The sequence below is a fragment of the Haemorhous mexicanus genome, chromosome Z, assembly GCF_027477595.1.
Source record: "Haemorhous mexicanus isolate bHaeMex1 chromosome Z, bHaeMex1.pri, whole genome shotgun sequence".
In the NCBI taxonomy this organism is placed as follows: Eukaryota; Metazoa; Chordata; class Aves; order Passeriformes; family Fringillidae; genus Haemorhous; species Haemorhous mexicanus.
Window position 1 is genome coordinate 68,354,516 of NC_082381.1, and position 13,365 is coordinate 68,367,880.

The following is a 13,365-nucleotide window of genomic DNA, read 5'->3' on the forward strand; positions in this document are numbered from 1 at the left end:
GGCAGGTCTTTAAGGAAGTCTTCCATTGAGTGCAAGAGCTAGCAATTCCCAGAGCAAGAAATTGGGTGAGGAAGGCAAGAGACTGGCATGGCTGAATAGGAAATTGCTTGTCAGAGTCAAACCAGGAGAAAAGAAGAAAATGTTTGGTATACTAGGATGGATAACCTGGCAAGGGTATAGAGAAGTTCGGATCTGTAGGGTTAGGGTAAGGAAGGCTGTGCAAAGGCTGGAACTGAACTTGGCAAGCAGCACAAAGGATGGAAGGGCTTCTACAGAAAAGGAAGGCTAAAGAAGGCCTCTGATAAACAAAGCTGTTAAATTGGTAACCATGGAGGAGAGGGTTGATGTAATTAATTATTAATATTTTTGCTTCAGTCTTCAATGGTAAACTCTCTTCTCAGACCTTCAAGTGGACAGACAGCAGGATGGAGAGCAGAGTCCCACCCACTGTGAGAAAAGATCTAGTGTGTGACAACCTGAGGAGCCTGAACATACATAAGCTTAAGGGACCTGACAAGATGCATCCCAGAGTCCTGACGGAGCTGGCTGATGCAATTCCCAAGCCACTCTCCGTGACATTTGAAAAGTCACGGCACTCAGGGCAAGCCCAAGTGACTGGAAAAGGGGAAACATGGTGCCCATCTTTAAAAAGGCAAGGAATTAGGACCCTAGAAACCAATAACCTGTCAGTCTCACCTCTGTGCTTGGGAAGATTATTACATTTCTATTACATTTCACCAGCTTTATTGGCATAAATGGGGCTTTTACTGTACTGTTACAAAGCATCCGCTACAATGCAATGCTTCTACCAGCTTAATAGACACACAAGAGAGGTAGAATAGGTGAAGTTCTGAAATATTTTGAGCTAATCAATAAGGTCATTGCAGTGCATATGTCTTTCTAACTCATATTTATGAAAATAATTTTTAACTCTAATAAATCATGTTTATATTTTGACAGTTCTAGTGAGAAATCCCAGTTATTGGAAGAGGAGTGGCTATCTTCTGCCATGTATTTCAAAATTTCTTACAATAAGACCACATCTTTCTCTGGACACAAGATGAGTATTTTATGACTGACTAGGTGTTTACACTGCTTACTATCAGGGTCAAAATACTTGTCATCTTGCTTTTCTCTGCCAAAAGAAATTGAAGGCCCACATGAAGATTAAGCAGTGGATTACTAGTTCAGATCATGCAATGTACACAATTTTATTTGGTTCCCAGCAGGCTCAGCAGAAACATGGTATTTGGTGTACATATTTTTCTCTGGGTTAAGACCAGGCTGGTTGGCTGGGCCCAGAGAGTGTTGGTGAATGGTGCTGCATCCAGCTGGGAATCAGTCACCAGTGGTGTCCCCCAGGGATCTGTGCTCGGCCCAGTCCTGTTTAATATATTTTCTGATGATCCAAATGAGTGGGATTGAGTCTGCCACAGCAAATTAGCAGATGACACCAAGCAGGGTGTGAGAGTTGGTCTGCTGGAGGGTAGGAGGGCTCTGCAGAGAGACCAGGACAGGCTGGATAGATGGGCCGAGTCCAACAATCTGAGGGTTAACAAGACCAAGTGCCAGGCCCTGCACTTCAGCCCCAGCAATCCCCTGCAGTGCTGCAGGCTGGGGACAGAGTGGCTGGACAGGGGCCAGGCAGAAAGGGACCTGGGGGTGCTGGTGACAGCAGCTGAACATGAGCCAGGGTGTGCCCAGGTGGCCAAGAAGGCCAATGGCATCCTGGCCTGGATCAGCCATGGTGTGGCCAGCAGGAGCAGGGCAGGGATTGTCCCCCTGTACTGGGCTCTGGTGGGGGTACACCTGGAATCCTGTGTTCAGTTCTGGGCCCCTCAGTTTGTAGGGAGAATGTTGAGGTGCTGGAGCCTGTCCAGTGAAGGGCAGCAAGGCTGGTGAAAGGTCTGGAGCACAAGTCCTGTGAGGAGCGGCTGAGGAAGCTGGGATTGTTTGTCCTGGAGAAAAGGAGGCTCAGGGAAGACCTTATGACTCTGTACACCTGCTGGAAAGGAGGCTGTAACCAGGTGGGGGTTGGTATCTTCTCCCAAGCCACCAGCACAGGACAAGAGGAGCCAGTCTTAAGCTGCTTCAAGGGAGGTTTAGGTTAGACATCAGAGAGTAGTTCTTGATAGAAAGAGAGACTGGGCATTGGAATGGGCTTCCCAGGGAGGTGGTGGTGTCACCATGCCTGGAAGTGTTTAAAAAAAGATTGGATGTGGCACTTTAGTGCCATAGTCAAGTTGACAAGGTGGTGTTAGGGTCATAGATTGGACTTTGTGATCTCATAATTCTTCTCCAACCTAGGTAATTCTGGGATACTGTGATACCATAGGAAAGAAAATTCTTCTTGCATAAGGACCATTTAAGCTGTAAAAGATATGGAACAACAGTCAAAACTGTAAGTTATTAAGTCTTTTCAAAAAGATAAGCACAGAAAAAAATTATAGAAATCACGGTCGCTGGAATGACTACTGACTTTTGGGACATTTAATTGTTTGTAGTTAATGCCAAAGAAGTATAATAAACAGAGATTTTTTTTGGCTTCTGTCATAATTTGACACTTATGCCAAACCATAACCAGTGCAAGCTGGTTCAATACTGCCAGTAAAAGGTACTGAATTTTACTCCGTTTGAGACTGTAGAACGACAGAGGTGGGCACTTTCCTACTGTAGCTGCCTGAGATGGAGAGATGGATGTAGCCCTGTCTTTTGCAGGTACGTTAACTGTTCATGCAGTGCTTCATTTCTTCTGAAGTCAAAGCCCAGGTAGACAAAGTAATATATTGTGGAAAATGAAATATTACCCATGAGATGCACATCTAAAATACATGCATACTTCTGTAATCAGTATTTGGGCCAGAAGCATTGATACGTGGTGTTTATCTTAAAATACTCACTTAATGTTTTCATGTTGAATCAGAGAGCACTGGAAGTGCTAGTATACAGCTTTTAGTAAAAATGAAACATTGATGTATAGTTGTTACACTGTCTACTTGAATTCTTAAATTGTGATCATTAATTACTCAACTTGCTTGCTTTATGCATGGCAGGGTGAATTACACCTGCACTGGGTAGTACTTATCATTCAAACTTATAAATTATCTGTGATCCATAACAGGTAAGAAAAATCTTAGTTTTTGGCAAGACAAAGTAACACATAGCAACTACTGACAATGAACTACAGTTTTTTAGAACTTGCTGCTTGAGTGAATTGCAGGCATCTTTTGAATAGCAACTTTTAAGCACATATTACTGGTGGGGGGGGGGTGGGGGGTGGGCGGGAGGAACTTAACACCAAGCTGTGTAGGGCAGTAGATAAAGAACTTTGATAGATAGGTAGTAGATAAAGAACTAATAAAGCATCTTGCTTTTTGGAGGTATTCTTTCTACCCTGGTTGGTTCCTTCAACACTCTCAAATGAACCCTACTGGAATTTACAGCTTAGCTAATGTGTCCTGTAAAGCTGAATTATGCAGATGTTTTCTCTGTTTTTTTAATGTGTAGGTAGCCCCAGGCTTCCATAGAATACAGTGATTTCAGATTGCTTTCCAAATGCTGCACCAGTATCTTTCCTCTCCCCTAATTCTTTGATAAAACAGCTGGAAGGCTAAAACATTAGTTCAGGAATCAAGAAAGGAAGATTACCACCTCGATCAGATGGGAGAAAAATGCTCATGTCCCACCAGTGAATTCCCCTACCTGCTGTCAATAGGGCACTATTTCCCTCCATGGCTGAAGCTCTTCTGTTAACGAAGCCAAGACCCAGGAGTACAGTTAGGAAGAGTCAGAAACAGCCTACTTACACAGCCATGTGGAAGCAGGTATTTAGAGCACGCTACCAACACAAAGCACAATTTTCAGACACTCCAATAGCTATTTTGCTTTAAACGTTCTTCATGCACAGACCAAGAGTTAGCATACAATATTTTTTTTCTTCCATGGGGTGTCACCTACACATTAGTTTCATTTTATAGAGACAGACTTTTGAGAGACTTCTCCAAAATGACAGAAGCAGATCTGCTTCAGGAAAAACACATTAGAAAGATACAAGGCAGTCTTACATTTTTAAGGGCAGCTTTGGACTGTCAGTCTCAAATGGCAATAATTTCCTATTTATTACCTCAGCAGCTGGAGAAGAGACAGGCTGAAAATATAACTGATTGTCTAGCAGTCAGTGGCTACTTCTACTGAGTTTTCTTTGCACCTAGGAGGTGTTTGTGGGAGGTGCTGTACTTTACTATGCACCCTGTGGGAAAGCTACACATCTAAATCAGCAGAGCACAGGTTAGTACGATTGGTGCAACACAGATTGTATTCACTATTTCAATGTGTATTTGCCTTTCACCCCCAAACTGGCCAGTGGGTTTTCATCCTCTCATTTTCAAATTACTGTGATAGAATTGGGAGTTTAATAAGATAAAGATTCAGGGCACTGTAACACCTCACTCTCAAATGTTGACGTCTTTGGTGCTAACCCAGGGTAAATATGTGATTCTTATTATTTGACATTTTACAATATTGATTTAATGTTTTCTAACTTCATTGGATTGACTCTATCTATAAAAGTACATAGCTATTATCCAGATAGCCTAAGTGCAAGCTGATTAGTGAATGTTATTTAATTCTAACCTCCCAAAGTGTCGTTTCCTTTTAAGTCTCCACTTCTGGAATAACAAACAGAAGTGCTGGTTCTGACTGATAGCTTTGGCCACAAAGAACTAAACTGAAATCATGAATTTGTTTAGCATAGGCATTACAATGTACCTCTGTTATGATTTCAATATGCTGAAATAAAGAACACATGGCCCCCTCTTGTACTCAGATGTTATCTTAGCACTCTTGCCTGGTCTGACATCTTTCATCATAAAGTCAGACTGAAAGCTTCCTAGATCATGTTATATATACACAGTACTTTGACAAAACAGGCTGAAATCAGCAGATTGGCTCTATGCATGTATACATATGCACATACACACACAAACCTGTTGTTGCTGTAAGGTGCCTCTAGCTTAACTACCAGCTTCAACCTACTCTGAAGGCACCTTGAGATCACCAGCAAATCCAGACTGCCTTTATGGCAGGGAAGTTCAGGAGCCATTTGGCAAGAACTGGTAGAAATCTGTGATAGCACGTGCCTGTCTATTACTGCTCTAGTATATGCTAAGGTGTACTTAGGGTCTAAATTTTCTCCATGGCCTTCTCTGAAAGTCACCTCAAGAGGATTTACAACCCTTTGCAAGCAGAATGAGATTAATGTAAGGTGTCAGCCTTGAACTTAAAAAGCAGTTGATATGCTAAGGTTGTATATCATGTTTAACACAAAAAGGGTATTTGCTTTTGTTGACACTTGAACCTAATGTGTAATTAGGTAATAGATCACTGTTCCCTGATATCAGTCCTATTCTGGTAATGGACAAGTATTGGTTTAAGAAAGTGTGGATGCCAGAATCTTAAATTCTGTAAAAAAGATTTTGTTGAATTATTTACATTTATTTCTCACACATGAGGCAAACTGAATTTAGCCACATAAGAAGCTACAACCAGAATACCAGTTATATATATCTTTCATATATAAATGTAATCCATACAACTTAGACTGGTTGGAGTGACTGCAGTCACTGTTTCTACACAGTTGGGGAACCCCTAAACAAGCCTTGCATAAGTCACCAGTTAGAGAGCAGTGTCATTATAGATACATGTTAAACACATCTGGGGATCAAAAAGGAACAGCCAAAATAAAAGGCAATGCCTCCAAAAAGTTGTACTTCCTCTAACTTTGCAGTTTCTGTAATCTTCAGTTTCGGGCTGGGATTATAAATATGATGAATTCCCAAATTCAGCACAGATTACTCTACTCCCTTTTCCCCCTCACTGCTCCATGTATACAAAGAAGCCAGTGATACCCACTAACGATGCAACAAGTTAGTAAAGTTGGTTCCAGCCCCTTATTGTGATTTCTTTTTCTGTGGTAAGCAATTAAGTGCATGCAGCAAAATTAACCATATCCTGTCCATTCACTCTGACAATATGTCTTGAGAAGTGACTACATGTCTCCATAGAAGAGAGAGAGTTACCTGATTTGTAATAATTTAAAACAATCAAATAATAGATACTCCTTTTTCTTTATTAAACTGTTTAGTGTGGCATTCAAATTAATACAGATGCTTATTCAACAAGAAATGAAGATAGAAAGGAACAATTCCAAAAGTGCCAGACTATCAGCAAACATTCAGGACTATTGACTTTGATCTAATATATGTTGATTCTGCTTAACTACCCAAACTGGTTTAACCCAGATTCAGAAACTACAACAGAGCAAGATTTCAGCACCTTTAATAGGTGGTGCCAAAAGGTCAACTGAATAGACAGGTAAAACAAATAAAATGCAAGACACATAGAGTTTACAGTTTGAGTTAAATATCAATAGTGATTGAAAATAAGATGAAAAATTATTAAATTAACCTAATGTAATGATATAACCCCAGCCCCATCAGTAGGACTAGGGAGAGAACTGGAAGGGTAGGAAAGCAAAAGCAGCGCAAGCAAGAAAAGCAAAACAAGGAATGTATTCTCTGCTTCCCATGCACAGACATGTGTTCAGCATCTCCAGGAAAGTGGGGCCTCATCCCTCAGAGGAACATGAGGAAGATAATTGTCATCATTCTGAACATCTCCCCTTCCTTCTTCTTTCCCCCACTTTGTATACTGAGTGTGATGTCACGTGGTCTGGAATACCCTTTGGTCTGTTGGGGTCACCTGTCCTGGCTATGTCTGCTGCCAGCCTCCCAAGCACCCTCAGTCTCCTCACCAGCGTGTCAGTACAAAAAGCAGAGAAGGCCTTGGCCTGCACGGCATGACAAAAATATCTCTGTATTATCAACCCTGTGTTCAGCACATATCTGAAACACAGCCCCATACCAGGTGCTGTAAACAAAGTTAACCCTACCCCAGTCAAAATCAGCACATTCATCAAACCCATTTGCTTTTAGTCTCTTTGCTTATTAAGACATATTTTGAACATAGAAAGTTGTGAATCTAACAAGACTCTAAAAGAAATGCAAGTACCTGGATGAACTAGATCTGCTGGAGCATGTGTAGTTGATCCCCAGTGTTCTGAAACCTGGAGCAATCCAGAAGATTAGAAGAGGTTGCAAAAGATGGTGAGGGTGCAGGCTGCCTTGTAGTGCAACAGAGGGCACCTACTTTCAGTTCACATTCAGCGGTATACCCTTGTGAGCATGAAATTTCAACGAGAGCTACACCAGAGTTTCTTACACACCACTGTATTGTAGTCTGGTCTTTTGAGAATTTTAAAAGGTATCTTCTGGGAATGCATTGACTCCATCAGACTTTTTGCTTAATAAGAATCACACAACAAAATAACAGCTCTTCATCTGTACTAGCATGCTTTTAGTTACAAACAGCTTTAAAGAAATTCCTCCTCATATTTGCTTCCCCACTGCTGTGCACATTTTTCTACAAACTACTTTGTGAATAATATTCTACAAGTATTGATATATAATTTAATTTATAATTAAATTACTTGGAAAAACAAAAATATCACCAAAAAATAATGTTTCCAGTAGTATTCTTAGCTTATATTATTTAGGAAATATAAATTTTCATTTTTTGATAATTTACTCTTTATTCCAAATTATAATATATTTGCATTATGACACCACAGTTGATTGTTGAAGAAAAGTCCATTATGTGACAAGCATAATATTTTATAATTCCAGAGTAATGAGAATGGGAACAAAAAAAGTTTAACATCAACAATATTGATAGTAAAGATAAAAGCAGAAACAAGCAAGGGTAATAATAAATGTTGAAAGGAATTCCACTTATGAAATATTTAGGCTAGATATTTAGATATCAGTCGTAGGTAATGTCTTCGGTTGTGCCAGACTGTCTGCCTTAACATTTACTTGAGCTAAAAACAAGTGATGGAAGGAGCTGTACTAAATGACTCAATTTTCTGTTTCTAATCAGATTTTTACGCATACAATTAACTTGATAGTGGCAACTGAAGTCAGGAATCTAATCTATGTAAAATAATTAGTGAGATTTTAGAAGCCTGGTGTTTAGAACAGAAGAAGCTTTCATCATAAAAACATTACTTAATTCTCTTGCAAGTTAAATGAGAAAAATGAAACCTTGTGTAGAACTCTTACACTTATATTCTTTGAGCAAATTCTGGATTTAAACTCCTTGGCTAAGACTACAAAATCTGTAGTGAAACGAAGAATCTTGTTTATTTGCTGTCAGAAGTTCCTCCACATTTTGAGGTATAATCAGCAGATCGATCAATTATTAACTGTAGTTTTGTCAATCTCTTTCACCTTTTATCTTACCTAATATTTATTTTTTATTCTTACATCTATATTTAATTTTGACTCAGTGATTGTCTTCAGCCTCTCTAGGCTCTTGTCTTCTTGCTAAGTGGGATGTTTTTCTGGCTACTGTGCAAAAACATTGAAAATACTTTATATTCACATTTACTTTAATTTCCATGTATCACCATCCAATATTTTATGAGTGCTCTGAGACAAATCTCTTTAACATTTAAAGAGTTCCAGCTATTCAATATCTTCTTCCCAGCTTGCTTAGCAATATAACCTTTATTTTCCTTTAACTGGAGTCCTGACAAAGACTTTATGTACAAGGGAAAGCTCAGCTACAGCTGCCATTCAACCCCACATTTTTCAGGGACATCTTCTAGTTATCAAAGTGTTTAAAAGAGTTACAGAATGATGATAGCAAAGCATTTGCTATTGCTAGTTGCTGATTTCTACCCAAAAGCCTTTCTGAGAAACCTAGTAGCACAGGGTTTCATTTTTCTCTCGCATACTATAATGGATAATGTTCGAATGCATTTCTTCCCACAGCTTTTCCCTGCTGTATTGTATTTCGCCTTTGTTGTATAGGCACAGCTGAGCCTGAGTTACTATTGGTTTAGCTTCAGCGTGCTTTGAGATTATTCTCACGTGGTTTAGTGTAATTATTTCCTGATTTTCCTTTTGTGTATGTAAACCAGAAACTGAACTTATCTAATTTTTCCTGTTTTTTTTTTTACCTGAAAATCAGATAAAACAGCTTAAAGTTTTAGAAACTGTAGATGGAAATATACATTTATATAATAAACCCCCCCTAGCCCTTCAGATAACTAAACAAAAACTGACAAACGAGGAAATGAAAAAAAAAAAAAAAAAAGTTCCTTAAAAAGAATTGTTCTTTATCATATTCTATTTACAGTTTGAAGTGTATTACTTCATTGCTGGGGTTTTGTTATATTTGGGCTGTTCTTAATTTCATTTTTTTTAAATGGATTTTAAGCTTTCCTGCTCTATATAGAAATCCTTCTTTCTATGTCATCTCGTTCAGTATCACATTACTTTGTTTACTTAATCTGTAAGCATGAACCTGTGTAACTTTCCTGTTAAGTCATTTTTTGTATTTCATCTCTGGTACTTCTTGAAGGATATCATATTATTTCATTTTAAGAAACAGTCTACTAAGTGATAACATGGTCTAGTATATTTTACCCACCTAGGAGTCAAGTTTTCTTTTCCTGATTCCTGCAGTGGTTTATCATAGTCAGTAAGACTATGTCTTTTACTTTCTTTTGTATTTACATTTTAAGTTCAAATTTTTTGAGGGAAAATTATTTACTTGGTCAATGTGACTTAGATCCTGGGTAACCTCTAAAAAGACTTACATATATTATTCAAAATAATTTAGCAGGAGGAATAATATACATCCCAGTTGCTGATCATAAATTTTCACATACAAACCATTTAATTTTCTGTTTCTTTATAAAGAATAAGAGAATAAGGAGGGAGAAGCAAAGAAAGGAAGCCATCTTACCTCCTCCTCTTAAAAGGGACAGGAGACTAATGTTGATCCTTAAGACCCAGTAAAATAGTCAACCACAAGAACGTTCCCATTTTTAGAAATAAGTTGTTATGATTTTTGCTTGTTCCTTAACTTCCTCAAACCTCCAATGAAAATCTTAGAAGCAAAGCTTTTGTGATGGAGAAGTTTGCCTAACTATATTACATTAATATGCTGCTATACAATAGTAATTAAAAAATAAAAATAAAAAAACCTCCTCAAAACCTAACACTAATCACCGTATCATGCCAGAAACAAGATGAACCAGTCACAGTGTCTCATCCCCAGGATGCAGGATCTCCACCCCTGCTTTAAAGCCTTCGTTACAACATCCCCTTGTCCCAGCGATGAGCGTGTTTCAAAGGCGGCCTCTTGTCTGCCAGAACATTCAAAGTCATAAGGAAAGCCATAAAACATAAACACATCTCTGGACTGAATCCGAACAAGAGTCCATCAAACAAAACAAATAGATATCTTAAAAATGGCACCTCATGCAGGGCTGCAAACAAAGCCATAACTTGTGATAGCAGCAGGTAGGAAAACAGAGGTAACAGCAGGGAGGTGGGAGGAACCTTCTGGAGGCACCATGAAAAATCACCTGTCTATGAAAATTACAGTGAAACAGCATGCTTCTGAATGTCAGCAAGATTTTTATGCAGGTGGGGATTTACTTTTTCTGCACCTGCTGTCAGTATGCATTAGACCATAAATATCAGCAAACATTGATTAAACATGTTCCCCAAAAGAAAATTAGGCAAAGAAAAAAGGAAAGTGTTGCAGAAACTTCAAATTATCAAAGGCAAATTACTCATCCCACAGCAATTTAAGGCAGGGCCATTGCTGCTTATCAGACTCAATTGTGTTGAAAGTTTTGTAGATTTTTCTTTTTTTTAAAGTAATTATAACCTGACTATTTTATTTACCAAATCCACAGATCAGTAGTCATCAACCCCAACAAAACTATGGAAATCAGATTACTGTTCAGCTGCAGGAGGAGGTGGTTCTTACACTATATGTCTTTGGAGAAAACACGGAAAATAAAGCAAAGAGCAGAAGGCTCTTTTGACCCTGCGATCAACAGGCCAAAATGAGATTCATCTGCTTCTTATCCAAATGTTTGCTTCCTGGAACTGTTTTGGCACAACACAAACATCAGGAATCCTACTCTGCCCTACACCCTTGCCTCATTACGGAGCCTAAGCAGCAAGAATCTGGTCAGTAATATTTCTGGCAGTGTAGCAGTGAGAAAGGCATGAAAAGATTGGACATGCATACGGGCTCTTTCTTCTGCTAGAACAAACTTACTCAAAACTAGACCTGTAGTATTCGGTGACCACTTTCTCACCACTATCATTAATGGTTCAAAAATAGTTGCATGGATCATTTTTGGCATGATTTAATCCACATTCCAGCTGTTCTTTTCAACAGCATGAAACACCATAGGTAAGGGTTGCCTCTAACATATTGGAAGGCTTGTTTCTAATTGTTAGCAGCATATTGCAAGAGGGGTTTTGTCATGGAGACATGCCTAGTTACAGATGGGCTTCAATAAATAATAGAAATGTTAATATATTGCTACAATAAATAAAATAATGTGTCATATGGGGCTTAATTAGTAAACGTCTGTGTGACTCCAGACAACCTGGAATTTAAAGGCATTTATAAGGAAAAGACTTGCTCTTTTTCCCAAGGATGTAGATTCTGTTGCCCCTGCAGTGATGCCCACCTTAACTGTATGTCAGAGCCAGGCAGTTCAGCTGAATACACTCTTCTGTGCTAGGACTGGTGCTCCACATATCAAACTATAACCTGTTAGCTGTCCACAAACATTGTGAGATTTGGTGATCCTGGGCAAATGAACTAGCCATCTACAGCTGTGTATGCCTGACTTCTCCTCAGGCTGAGCTTTAACTATCATCATGAGTAATTCTGACATCGTTTTCATCCATCTCAGCTGAGTCATAACAAAGCAATAGCAAGGCTCTAAATTCTTTAAACTCCACAGAGAAGGTTCCTTCTAGCTCACATATAAATGTGAGGAAAATATTTAACCCTAAAGAAAATTAACTGGAAATTTTGGGAAGGAAAACTCTCCATGTAGGGAGTTCCTAGTAAAATGGGAAGGAAAAAAGAATTTATATTTTGACTTTTCAACCTTATTATGTACTGATGAATTGTGTAACTTTTAAATCAAGTTTGTAATTCCCTGCAAAGCTGACTAACGTACTATGGCTCTTCATAATGTAAAAGACAGAGTGTTAGGTAAGCATTTCAATTTGCAATATTTTAATGTCTTTTGACACTACATTCTGAACATGAAGCCTACCTATCACCAGTTTTTCAACTCTGTCTTCTAATATGCAGGCACCTTTTACACACCAATCATTTTGAAGCTCTGTTTCCAGAGAGCAGGAAGAATAGTAATATTTAGCATAGTAATTATTCTTTTAGCCAGGCCATTTTTCTCCTGAGAATAGGATGTTGGGCACTTGCTGCAATTCTGTTGCTAGAGTATGTCACAGCCAAGTACATGGCCTTCCTAGGCTTATTCAGGCTAAAAGTCTTTGGATAAGCCTTTAGAAGGAAATGGATAATATAAATTGATGCACTGAAATTGATTTTATTTTAATTCACCCAAGTCATCACTAAGAATATATTCTGCTTTTCTTTTTGCATCATGAAAGCTTTAATAGGCAATATTGCAAGGTTCCAGTAACTAGATATTATTTGGGAGATTACCTCTGTATTGAAACGAGAGGCATTAATTTTAGTTTTCACAATAATATTAAGTAGTTTAATGGTTAAGAATTTGACCATCAATTTAGGAAGAAACAGAATAAATCCAGTTCCTTTTGTTTGCATTTTTCAGTTCTGTTTTTCTGTTAGTGTACTGGTAGTACTCCAAAGCAGGAATTATATAAATATTGAAATGCCATTGCCTAGATGCAAGGAGATACAGTCCAGCTAAGTGTAACTTTTTTTAACCATATTTTGAAGTAAAAAATATAAAGAGTTTGTAAGAACTATTGATCTTCTCCTTAAACAGACAGAGGGAATTTGAATGTATACACTATATTCCAAGCAAAAAGACCCAGTACTCAGAAATCCTTACCAGCCCTGCAAGACCCTGCTAGCTTTGACAGTAGTTGTAAACTCATCACTGCTCAAGATAGCTGATGAATTCTCATAGCAAGAGGCTTTTCAAATAAAGTCAGAACTGATTTTTCTAAGCACAGTTGCACACCTGGTTTTAAATAATAATAGCCCTTGTGACAAGCGTCATAACTTCTGTGTTCTGGAGATGACTGAGGATGCCTTAGGGCACAGCAAGAAGGGAATATATGGAGTCCTCAGGTCCAATGACCTTACTGAGCATACAGGGTACTCTCAGCACAGGTATACACTGCCTTTATCCTCTGATAGGAATCTACTCCTTCTGCTCATTAGTGACTAAACTTGTCAAATTCC